The sequence below is a fragment of the Mustela lutreola genome, chromosome 3 (assembly GCF_030435805.1).
Source record: "Mustela lutreola isolate mMusLut2 chromosome 3, mMusLut2.pri, whole genome shotgun sequence".
In the NCBI taxonomy this organism is placed as follows: domain Eukaryota; kingdom Metazoa; phylum Chordata; class Mammalia; order Carnivora; family Mustelidae; genus Mustela; species Mustela lutreola.
In genome coordinates, this window is record NC_081292.1 from 134,761,128 (window position 1) to 134,774,599 (window position 13,472).

Genomic DNA, 13,472 nt, shown 5'->3' on the forward strand with positions numbered 1-13,472 from the left:
AGTTTATATGTTTCTAGGAATGCATCCATTTCTTCCAGATTGTCAAATTTATTGCCGTAGAGTTGCTCATAGTATGTTCTTATAATAGTTTGTATTTCTTTGGTGTTAGTTGTGATCTCTCCTCTTTCATTCATGATTTTATTTATTTGGGTCCTTTCTCTTTTCTTTTTGATAAGTCGGGCCAGGGACTCTCAACTCTATGATCAACTAATCTTCGACAAAGCAGGAAAGAATGTCCAATGGAAAAAAGACAGCCTGTTCAATAAATGGTGCTGGGAAAATTGGACCGCCACATGCAGAAAAATGAAATTGGAACATTTCCTTACACCACACACGAAAATAGACTCAAAATGGATGAAGGACCTCAATGTGCGAAAGGAATCCATCAAAATCCTTGAGGAGAACACAGGCAGCAATCTCTTCGACCTCAGCCGCAGCAACATCTTCCTAGGAACATCGCCAAAGGCAAGGGAAGCAAGGGCAAAAATGAACTATTGGGATTTTATCAAGATCAAAAGCTTTTGCACAGCAAAGGAAAGGAAACAGTTAACAAAATCAAAAGACAACTGACAGAATGGGAGAAGATATTTGCAAACGACATATCAGATAAAGGACTAGTGTCCAGAATCTATAAAGAACTTAGCAAACTCAACACCCAAAGAACAAATAACCCAATCAAGAAATGGGCAGAGGACATGAACAGACATTTCTGCAAAGAAGACATCCAGATGGCCAACAGACACATGAAAAAGTGCTCCATATCACTCGGCATCAGGGAAATACAAATCAAAACCATGATGCGATATCACCTCACACCAGTCAGAATGGCTAAAATCAACAAGTCAGGAAATGACAGATGCTGGCGAGGATGTGGAGAAAGGGGAACCCTCCTACACTGTTGGTGGGAATGCAAGCTGGTGCAACCTCTCTGGAAAACAGCATGGAGGTTCCTCAAAATGTTGAAAATAGAACTGCCCTATGACCCAGCAATTGCACTATTGGGTATTTACCCTAAAGATACAAACGTAGTGATCCAAAGGGGCACGTGTACTCGAATGTTTATAGCAGCAATGTCCACAATAGCCAAACTATGGAAAGAACCTAGATGTCCATCAACAGATGAATGGATCAAGAAGATGTGGTATATATACACAATGGAATACTATGCAGCCATCAAAAGAAATGAAATCTTGCCATTTGCGACAACATGGATGGAACTAGAGCGTATCATGCTTAGTGAAATAAGTCAAGCGGAGAAAGAAAACTATCATATGATCTCCCTGATATGAGGAAGTGGTGATGCAACATGGGGGCTTAAGTGGGTACGAGAAGAATAAATGAAAGAGGATGGGATTGGGAGGGAGACAAACCATAAGTGACTCTTAATCTCACAAAACAAACTGAGGGTTGCTGGGGGGAGGTGGTTTGGGAGAAGGGGTGGTATTATGGACATTGGGGAGGGTATGTGTTTTGGTGAGTGCTGTGAAGTGTGTAAACCTGGTGATTCACAGACCTGTACCCCTGGGGATAAAAATATATGTTTATAAAAAATAAAAAATTATATTAAAAAAAAAGGAAACAGTTGGGATTACTCTTTATGCTAAATTGATAATAACTTTAAATTAATTACTGGTGTTGTTTGAACACAGATTTTAATCTCTTGATTGAAAAGACATTAAAACAGATCTTTAGCCACCTAATGACAGGAAACCAATTATCCGAGTGGATCACGGCATTGCAGATACTTAGGAAATATTCTTAACACAACCAACTAGGAAAGTTATTTTTGAGGAAATATCTTGGAGGTATCCTTTTTTTCAATTACCATCAATAACTTAAGCCATTTCTAAATGCAAATCTAGCCACTTTTTATAAATTTGTGCAGTTCAAAATTTATCCAGAAAGGAAATAGTGCCTCTCCTGACTCGTGAAAAATGTCACAAACAGCTGGAAACTAGGCAGGAATGCAACATTACCAATTAAAGTAACGAAGCAACATTTTTAAAACAAATTGTTTTGTATAGAAAACATTATTTTTCCACATAATTAATAGCCCTAATGGTATCTGCTACATATTCAAAGTGAGCAGAAAGACAAATGTTTCCTCAGAGAACACCCAGCCCAAATATCAGTAGATTATTTGACTATGTGACATCCCCAGAGGCAATTCTGAGCTGAGTGCACAACTGCCTGTGGAGCTCACCAAAAGGCCAGATGTTGCTACTAGAATGTTCCAAGCCGTGGCATCTGGGCCTTGGCAAGTCCCAGAGATAGCCTTGGGTCTTGTGCCTATTGCTAAAATAGAAAATGAAAGAAAGTTCCACAACAGAGAATCTAAATGATTTTGAAGAAATATTCAGGAATAAAAAGTAATTCAAAGTAACACTAGCTTTTAGTAAATTATTGGTTTGTCTATACCACATAAATACATGGGGAGAATGTCAAAATAGTTTCAAGGCTGGGAAAATCATTTTCATTGACTTTCACTGTGTTCTACAATAATTGAATCAATCATTTAAATTAGTTTCCGGAAACCGAGAATGCACGTTTTTCATTAGTGAATAGCAATAACAGAAGGAAGATAGCCATAATCTTAGTCTCAGACATCAGGTAGTTTTAGAGTTTTTGAACTATTTTTCATCCCATTTTTTTTTAATCTTATATTAGTTACAATAATCTTACAATACATCATTAGTTTTTGATGTAATGTCCCATTTCTATTTAATTTAAGGTTTGAAATGTAGAAGTCAAAATATGGCTGTTGGTATACAAAAATGAATTGTTTTATGGATCTCATTTTATTAAGGTATTTTGGGAGGCGTTAAAATCATAGACTTATAGGTAGATTCTGAGAAATAACATGGTAGTAATGAGAACTTTGAAAATTCATACCTTTAACTTAGTAATTCCTCAACTTTTAGGAATTTGTCCTAAGAAATGAATTAGATATAGACAAAAATTTATTTGTATGTTCATTGTGAAGGTAAATAGCTAAATACTAATACAAACATCCAATAATAGGGGTGGTTACACACAATAGAGTATTTTATACCATTAAAATAATTTTAAGGACTGTTTATTGGGATAACAAATGCTCATGATATGTTAAGAGCAGGAAATAAAACGATATGAACAATAGAGCCCCAACTGGAAAAAAATCAGGTATAAACTGACTGAAGACTAAAAATATATAAAAGTACTAGGATTGTTATGTTTGGATAGTGGGCCGTAGGTACTTTTTTATTTTCTTCTTCATTAGTTAACATTGTTTACATATCTTATAAAGATCATATAATAAACATTTTAAAATATTTTGCTAAAAAATAAAAACAGTATGTTTTATTATTGCATTAGCAAAATGTGTATAGTTTGAAAAGGCAGTAAATCAACCACAACTTCTTTAGACCTGAAACACTGAAAATTCTCTAGCTGTTTTAGCTTCCACCCAAGTGTTGGGATTTCTGCTTTCCTGAGGATACAATTAACAAATCCTGAGGACACAGTTAACAAATACAGTTAACAATTCCACCTAAGTGTTGGGATTTCTGCTTTGTCTTTCCTGAGGATACTACTATTCTGTTAGAAAACTGTATGTGAAAAAGAAAAGAAAAATCCATTTTTAAACCAAAATAACATTTCCGAAATACATTGAACAGTGCTGCATTAAGAAACAATTTCAAAAAAGGAAACAATTTCAGGATGATAAGTGTCCTTTTGTTATAAATTTGGTTTATCTCAATTTATTCCAATTTTAGTATATGTGCTGCTGAAGCGAGCACCTCAATTTATTCCAAAGGTTAAATCACTTACAGCATCCTTCCCAAGATACATACCCTGATCCATTTCCCTCACACTTAACACTGAATATTAACTGTAATATTTTTAATGGGTTTTTCTTTTTTAGTTAGAGATTTTCAGTATTATTTCCTATTATGAATTTACTTATCTCTAGTGTCTAAAGAATATGTATCATTATATCAATGTATTAGATTATATATATTTCCAAACATACTTGGAATTTCAATACTTTAAGTATTTAATACCAATATCTATATTTTCATACAAATCTTATGTTTAATCACAAACATAAAAATCTTCTGCTTCTAATAGCCTCCTGGCAGCCGGCTTAGTATTTTACTTACTTGGGGTTTAATTTTCACTGAACAGATTTTTTTTTTTAATTCCAAGCAAAATCAATGTAATCTATGATAGATGCTCATTTAGCAATATTTCTGAGAGGTGGGGCCAACTTTCAACAGCAGCATCAAGAGAACAATACGTTAAATCAGATTTCCTCTCTTTCTGAGGATGGCAGTGTGAGCTCAGCTGGCCCCCAGTCCTCAGCCCAGCCCTCGGCAGAAGCAGTGAATTCAACCATAGCTACAGCACAGTCTGATCATTCTCCTGATGAAATTACACTGATCTAATTTGCACGCTGTGAAGACATTTGGCACTGGCTGGATGTGAGCCTTGACATCTTCATTGGAACTAAAAGTACACTAAGAACTGACATTACATTTCACATTCTCTTCTGCCAGGTTGTGGCATTTCATCTTCTTTAAAGGCATTATTTCAAGAACATTTAATTTGGCTTTGATATGCCTGCCATTTTGCTGGGTAGAACACACTGAGCCAGAAAAGCTCAGCTGTAATAAAGTTTGGCACCAAGCGCCCACCATATACCTGCACCATCCTGTGCAATTTAATTGGCATTCAGTGGGTTGATAAATGGATTGGCTTAATGAGACAATATACTTGACATATGCAGGATTCTCCTGAGGAATAGGATTCATTTTTTCACTTCACACATCAACATGTTACAGATACCAACACAGTCACCTCTAACAGTGGTGCTGTAGCCAATGGATGCCTTCCACTGGACTGACCAATAGCCCTGTTACCCTCCGACCAGCTCACGCCTTTCTCCCTCAGCACCAAGCCACGTATGGCTTTCAAAAGCTGTTTTATTTTGTTTTCTCCCAGACACAAGGAAGAAGATCGCCCCTGTCCCTGCTTTATTTACATAAATCTGGATTTTCCTATGAGACCAAATAGCCATGTGGCCTAAACAGATTAGTTTTACCTGCTGTAAACCCCTATAAAACACAAGTAATAATGAATTCTAAGTATAACGACTGGCATGCAATTATGCAGAGGAGCGAGTAGGTGCCATTCTAGCCTCAGAAATACTGGTTTCGGGAATGAATTAATTAAAAAAACAAAGACATACCATTTTTCACTCCACAGATTAGCAAAGATTAAAAAGCACCATAACGCTGAGTGTTGGCAGGGGAGCGAGGAGGCAAGTGTGGCATGCTCTGCTGGTGGGATTCTAAATTAATACAACTTTTCTGGGAAGGCAAATGGTAATATGTATCAGAAGCCTTAAAAATGGGCATAGCCTTTTACCAGGCACTTCTACTTCTGAAAACAGACCACAAAGAAATAAAGACATGCTTAACTTGAATTGTCAACAGTGGCTATCACCTCAATTATAACAGGAAAAATTCTAAAACATCTAGGTGTCTTTAAAAAAAGGAGATTACCTAAATAAAATATGGAATACTTATATTCTAGAACCCTATAGAGCTACTAAAATAATGTAGTAGAAATATTGGTCATGAAAAAAAATGTTCTTGATGTCTTTTATGCCAAAAATGCATTACAAAGCACTAGTCCATTATTAGTCAACTTTTTTGGTGAATAGTTTACATATAAACGTATCTATAAATTCACATATGGAAAAGTCAAATATCAAAATAGTGATAATGCTTGCTTCTGAAGGTGGACTTAATCAGAGGTTTGTTTTTCTTGATGCTTGTTTTAAAATAAATTATTTATTTAAATGATTTAATTATGATGGCATTTTAAACTTCTCAAAGAATTTCTTTCCAACAAATATGTGATATTTGGAAACTTTTTTTTTACTGTATCCTAAGTCAAATTCTGCTCACCTAATTTAATTCTTCTTACAGTTCAAGGTCATTTAATATTCTGTTGAATAGCTGTCCAGGTAGACAGATAATTCATCTAGGACAAATGAAGTTTATTTCTACTTCCAGCTTCCTGGGATTTCTCATTTCACTAGTAACAGCTTATTAGTAGAGAGCAGATTTCTAGAACGCAGTTGACATTCAAGAGACTTCTGGAGTTTACAAATTCCAACTACAATCTTTCCTAAAGGGAAACAGCTTGGACAAAATTTTTGTTTTTATGATGCTGATGATTTTTTATTTCATTTTTTAAAAGATTTTTATTTACTCATTTGAGAGAGACAGAATAAGAGAGCATGAACCGGGGGGGGGGGGGCGAGGGAGAGAGAGAGAGAAGCAGACTCCCCCTGAGCAGGGACACCGATGTGGGGCTAGAACATGATGTGAGCCGAAGGCAGACGCTTAGCTGACTGAGCCACCCAGGTGCCCCTGCTGATGATTTTTTTAAAAAGATAGAAAAAGACAGAAAGTAAGAATCCAGACATGAAAAGTTTATTTATTTAGATTTGCTAAGGTCCCATGGGAACCATATTATGCCAGCCACTGGGCAAGATGGGGTACCTGCCTTCAAGTCTGCCCAGGCAAATAGAAAAGGGAAGATAATTGGGATGGAATGAAAGTGCTTGAAGGGGGAGATCAGCTTAGGGGAGCCAAAGTGCTCCATAATAACCAATTGGAGGGCTTGGTTAGCGGTTCGACCCAGGCAGGGTGAGGCGCCACGTGAACAGTGTCCAGGGCAGCTGCACGGCTGGCAGCCTCGCGGGCCTCTGCGCCCACACACTACCTACCCCTGGCTTCCTTCCTGCCTCTGAGGTGGGGAGGACGCCCACGAGCCACTGCTCCTCATTTCAACTGGGTGCCAGTTTGGTGCTCTCCATTCTGCTCCAAAGGAAGTTCCAACATGCAAATAAGCCCAAGGAAATGAAAAAATGAAACGGTGTGTGACAGTTTCTAATTACTGCATAAAAACAACATATGGAAACTTCATTGTCCATTTCATCGCCCAACGTGTACCATCAAGTCAGACTTCTTCTACTCAAATCACTCTCTGGAGCATTCAGACCTGGTTTATTTCAATAAGAAGGATTTTTCACCCTTTTAAAAATTTCTGATGGGGATAACAGTATTTTTTTGTTGTTGTTTAATTTTAAACATCTTGATTATTAGGAGGTTTTTAGAACCTTGCCTGTTTTCTATTTGAGTTTTCTCATTGTATTTCTAAAGTGAGTTAATTCTATTCCCCAGGGCTACTCACAACCTGGATTGATGTTGTCCATTCCTCAAAAGTTTAAATTAACTATCCGTAAGTACCTTGTATAAATGCTTGAATGGGTCCCTAATCACTTATTAGAGGAGGCAGGAGGATGGATTTGGCACTTGTAGTCTGCTTTGGTGTTCAAAAGACATATGACTGGGGGTTCAGAAAAGAGAAAAATCAGGGAGATACTGTTTGGTAACTTAAAACAGGACAATAAGGCAAATTGGAAAAAAAAAAAAAAACCACCACAAAAATTAGTGAAAACAACATCCTGAAGTAGACTGGAAGGAGGGTCAAGAGATGTGAAGTCTGTCCCCTGCTTTGTCGCAGATGTACCTGTGTGATCCAAAGCAAATTCTTTACTTCCGGATCCGCCTTAAAATAGAATTTAGGCTACGGGATTTCTAAGATTCGTTTCCTTTTTCCTGCATTCTTAGACTATACAGAATGATTTAAATACTATTTGTTTTCTATATGGGACAAGACACTGCTCACCAAAGGTTGCCTGCACTTAAATGCTAACCTTGGAGTAAAGTTTAAGAGTTGAGGCAAGACCAAAGATGCAAGGCATATATCATGTGCCCATTTGCTAAAAGCAAAACCTTCCAGTTTCTCTCCTCATCCCCCCTGGCCACAGAAGCAGAGTCAGTTAATGAATCAGAAAAAAGCTGGTTACCAGATGTCCTGGCTTATTAACACGCACATCGCATTCTGTAATGGCATTCAACAGCAAGCTGTGTGGAACCGAGAGATGGCAAAGGAAAAGTTCTTCTCTCAGATGAGCTTCAAAATGTGGGTGTCTTGATAAATTTAAGGAATGGTTGCTGCACAAGTTCATTTCAGCTATTGACAGGCATTCTATCTAGGGGGAGCCTCCCTGGTTTACAAGAGACTCATCTCCAAGGTCACTGGACAATACGTCTCTCTCAGAACTTCCTCCTTCCTCTAATCTGTGCAGAATTGCTGACATGATCTCTTATATGTGGAAAGGAAGACATCGATAATAAACTTTGGAGCAATGCAAAGGAAAAGCTAATTCTGTTTGATTGGTTTTCACCACAGCTAATTTTAAAGCCACCCATTGTTCAGCTCTGCAGTCTAATTTTATGTTAATATCCTGAAAGTTGTCAAATCTTGGCAAAACCTATGCATAAATTACACAAAAAGTAGCTCACAGGAGGGGGAAAAGTAATGACTGTCATGGTTAGCCAAACCCATTAATAGTCTGACAAGCAATAACCCAGGAGCTCTGGTCAACTGCTGCAGACATCTGTGAAACTTTTGCAATTAATATCATTTTTTTCCCTTTTTTTGTTGTTGTTAGAAGAAGCATCAGCTGTGAAATAGCATGCAACTGACTGATCATTATCAGCTCTGCCGGTAAGAGTTGGGTTTATCATTTTTCTTGGTTGACCATTGTCCCCCTTTTCACAAAAAGCCACTTTTTTTTTTTTTTTTTTTAAGTAATGCAGTGTTTTTCAGCACAAAGATTGATGATCTCTAGAAAACAGTTGCCATTAGTGTGTGGATACTCAAACAATAAAAAAATCAGATGCTTCAATCTCTAATTCATTACTGACTTTTTACCTCCTGTGAGGTTGGAAAGAAAGATGGGGAGGCTTAAAATCTCTCTTCAAAGCTACACCCTAAGTCCTAGGCTTGCTGGTAGATCATCTTACTATGTCTTCTCCTACCTCTTTCCACATTACTCCAGCACACTTTTCCTGTGGATAAGGGCTTCAGGGTAAAATAAATGTATACACCTGACTGATGGTTAAAACAATATCACTCTGTATGTGTGTTTACAGATACATACATAATCTACTGCTCATTTACCCAGAGGATATTGTTGGTAGAATTAGTTGAGTTTCCAGATATGCCTGGAAAGGCTTCTCCATCTTTCCCCAGAGCTGTTATTGTTGATGCATCTGGCATAGTACCTGGCACTGAGTGGAAGCTCAAAAATATTTGTTGAATCAATGGGTAGATGGATGGATGGATGTTCCCTGGGCATTTTTCCATTTATGACCATTTTGCAGCTTCATTTGTTGATTTTATGCAGAAATTTCTTGCTGCTAAAAAACATTTCCTGTGTGTAGGGTTTTCTCAGAATGCTGACGGAAGACCTGCTCTTAAAAAACCTTATAAGCAATCTGAAATGTCTGCCTTACAAAACCATTTGGGACCCAAACTCTTTCTGAGCTCCTGCTTTGTGCCAGGACTTGTGCTTGGGCATGGGTATAAGAAGATGAATAAAACAGTTTTTGCTATCATAGAGTTAATTCACAGAATGTTCAGAGGCAGCCATGAGAAAGGTGATTCCAAACAGAACATGGTATATGCTGTAACAGGTTTCTATAACACAGGTTTCAACAGACTTCAAGGAGCAGCAAATTCTACCTGGTACTGCAGGGAAAGACATCATGGTAAAGAGACATTTGGACATCTCATTTAAAACAAAACAAAACAAAACAAAAAACAAAACATTGGAAGAGAGAGTGAGAAAAGGCTTTTGAGGCTCAAGGTCTGCATGTGTCAAGATACAGAGTCATAAAAGGGCATAGAATTTTAAAGAATAGTGAGATGGTCAGTGGCGAGAAGCAGAGGGCATGGGAGGGTATGGCAGGAGATGAGGCTGGAAAGGAAGTGAGGTAGGATAAAAATGGCCTTGGTGCCATCCTAGTGACTGCATTGTATCCTGCAGGCAATGGGAGATGAATGGAAGGGAGCCTTTAACCAGAGAATCAACTCCATAGGTCCTGCCTATGATGGCTAGTATTAGTGGGGACGGGTGTGAGAGGGGAGGAGAAAGGGACTGAAGAATCACGATAGGTAGACCAGTGAGAAAGTCATTTCAATAGCCTCATAGAGAGATGATAAGAAAGGAGAAGCAACAGATTTTGAAGACATTTCTGCAGTAAACTGTCAAGATTGGGTGATTGATTGCATGTGGGGGTAAAAGAGCTATGATAGAGGATGACTCCTAGTTTTTGTGTAAATAGCAACACCTTTAATTAAGACAAGGGCACAGAAAGCAGCTGGCTGAGGTCGATGTAGGAGTAAGGGAACTGCAAGGATATAAGGGAAGACAATATGTAAATTGTCTGGAAATCAGTCTTTGGAAAATAATGAGTAGACATACACCGAACCATTTCCAACTACCACCGATAAAGCCAACAAATCAAACAAGAACACAATAAAATCTAACAGATGCTAATCAAAGGCAAATGCCATTGGAAAGACTTTTAAGGACTAATCAGGAGGAAAAACAACTAAAATATACAAATAATAACTGGTCCTTTGAACTTACATAAAAAGAGCTGATTAACAGGAAGCTGTTTATAGCTTCTGAGTTCTGAGCTTTCTGAACTGACTACTGAATGATATGCTCAATCTGACCCATTTCTTCTTCTTTCCCTAAATATTATAGTAACATTTACCAAATGAAAATGATATTCATAAAATCTAAACCCCCTAACAGTCACAGTCTTCAATTTGGCAACACATGTGGATTCCTCTCTAGCCTTGTCAGAACAGAACATATTCTGGACAAATTGAGAAAGAAGAAAGTATTGGAGCCATCACATAAATGAATGCCAGTTGTCTGAAAAACAAGTTTGCTGTCATCTTGGGACACATCATTTTTAGAAACAATGACCCATTTGGCAGCCTCACACATGTTCCCATCTCTGAAGCTTTCCAACATTCCAGGCCTTACTTTTTTTAGGCTTGAGATTTTCTTGATTATAAATCTTCGGTGAAGCAAGTGCAGAATCTTAATTCCATTCAGTATTACTCATTCCATTCACACTTTTTTTTTTTTTTCCCCTCATTGTGTTACTGACCCTTGTTTTACCGCTTCAGAGACCTTGTCTGGACACCTCATATCAAATGGCAGCAGTCTGGAATGTCTAATTATTTCACTGTTGAACTTGCACAGCTGTCCTAGATGGTCTGTTTAGTAGAGCTGGTCCTCCCGCTTTTGAAAACAGCCTTTGTTACATGGCTTCCTTTATTAGAAAAAGTTACATTTTGGCTTAGTCAACCTCTGAAGGGCCCTGAGTTAGTACTATTCAAATTATCAAGCTGCACTTTTTTGTCTTCTTATTGACTTTCTATTGATTACACAAAGTTTATAAAAGGTAGGAAATTAGGCATCCCAGAACCCAGAAAATATTCTACCTGTCTCCCAGCATCTGGCAATATCACTCCTCATTAAATTTTGACTTGAAATGGTTCTCTTGGTATACATGGGATTTTCCAGAATATGTGAACTCTAAAGTCAAAAGAAATTTCCTAGAGAATCTCTAGCCTGTAGACCTAGGTTGAGAGAGATTCTGGGAAGTTAAATGTTTCTCTTTTGAAAAGGAGGTCAGACTAAGTTTCAAGGAAAGGAAACAGGGTCACAGAAGTAAGAGTGGTAATTCAGTCAAAGAATAGGCCTTTGTTGGGGAATCACAAGGTGGTGGAGCCCCAGAAGCAAAGAGACCCTGTCTTCAGTGAAGGCCTTTGACTTCTGAGCACACCAGCCCTTCTTCCTTGTGGGGGTTTCTTCAATATCAATTGCTCTTTTGTACATGTTTGCCTTTTAACCTGATTTCCATTGTATGGTGATGATTTTCCCTTCCCCATCTTTGAGGTCTTTAGATAAAAGTAGTCAAAATGATTCTTCCAAGTTCTTTGTAGAAATAGCTTAATAGGCTGTTTTAATTTTTCATTTTATTCAGATTTTTCAGTTTTAGTTCTAATTGTATTGCTATGAAATGAATGCAACGTTTTCCAAAATTATTATAACCAGAAGTAGCTAAGAATATGTATATTGTTCTTCATCTTACACACCACTGTTACAACATAGCTCATTTATAAATTTAGAATCCTTAAAGAGTTATTAATCAAAACCATCAGAAATGACAAGTTTAAAAAATTGAATCAACGCTTCCTCCAAAGATAGTTTACAGATATTTAGATAGGCCAAATAAAAATAATAAAATGTGAACAGTCCTTCTTTGTAATTAAATGGAAAAAAGGGGTGCCTGGGTGGCTCAGTCAGTTAAGCGTCTGCCTTTGGCTCAGATCATGATCCCGGCGACCTGGGATTGAGCCCCGTGTTGTGCTCCCTGCTGAGCAAGAAGTATGTTTTTCCCTCTCCTGCCCATTTTCCCTCTCCTGTGCTTGTTCTCTCTCCTTCTCTCTCTCTCTCTCAAATAAACAGAATCTTAAAAAAAAAAATGAAAAAAAAATTACCACTTTTCCTACTCCTATTCTTCAGGAAAACAATAGAATTGAAGTCTCAGTTTTCAGATTATATGTTTGAATCTAAACGAAGCAACATTTTGGCTATGTTTATCTAGCTAAGAAAAATTAAGCTCAATTTTCAGCGCTTATGTATAGTTAGGGGAAAATGATTATAAATGGTATTTTGCAACTACATCAGTTTAACATGTATTCTTAAGTCTATGGATACTTTCAAGAAGCTGATGACATAATTGTTTGAGTAAACACATTTTTTTGAAAAATTAATACATTTCAAATAAAAAAATATGTAGCATGTACTATAGTAGGTATCCCTTTTTCTCTTTAAGATGAATGGGCTAATTCACAACTTGCTGCAGGTCAACAAGGCCAAATGCCCTGAGCAATATGGAGAGAAAACCCATAATGAAATGGCTAAAGAGTACAAAGGGGTCATTGATTTATAAAGTGTATAATGTTCTGGTCTCTGCTTTATATTATGGACATTCCTCTATAATGCTTTTATTTCTGGATCAAGTAAGTCAGCCCAAGTGGTGGCCATGTAGAGGAAGCCTGGGCCCCAGGTTTGAGCCTAGGATCAGCTTTTCAGTAGTTCAAGGCTATGAATCTGTGCTCAGATAGAACTTTTCACTTTTCTCACCAAAAATGAGGAAGGAGTAGAGAATGCAAGTTGCCATCTGATATTCACCCTCTCCCTCTTCCTCAGGAACAAATATTTGTTTGGGGGTAGAAAGCAAGCAACCTACTTACAATTTTCTTCCTCTCTTACACGTAGGTATGACCCAATGAGGTGCTAGCCCGTGAGGGGAAACAGAATTCTGGGTAGGCTGCTCAAAGGGAATGGACTCAGCAGAGATATTTAATGTTTTGTTCTCTCTTCCTCATGTTTGGACTGCAGATGTGGGAATGGAACTCTGGCTGCCATCTGGAATTATGAGGTAAACTTGAGGGTGGAATGGGAGCCAAAA

The 13,472-nt window shown here is 37.7% G+C and overlaps 1 long non-coding RNA gene across 2 annotated transcripts in view; it reads left to right on the top strand.

Moving 5' to 3' along the window:
• LOC131827025 (uncharacterized) overlaps positions 1-13,472 on the top strand; it is a 68,881-nt gene that overhangs the window by 54,073 nt on the left and 1,336 nt on the right. For both annotated transcript variants that reach the window (XR_009351859.1, XR_009351858.1), the window contains 2 exons: positions 7,239-7,296; positions 13,403-13,442. This is a non-coding gene — a long non-coding RNA (uncharacterized LOC131827025). The remainder of the gene's footprint in view (positions 1-7,238; positions 7,297-13,402; positions 13,443-13,472) is intronic.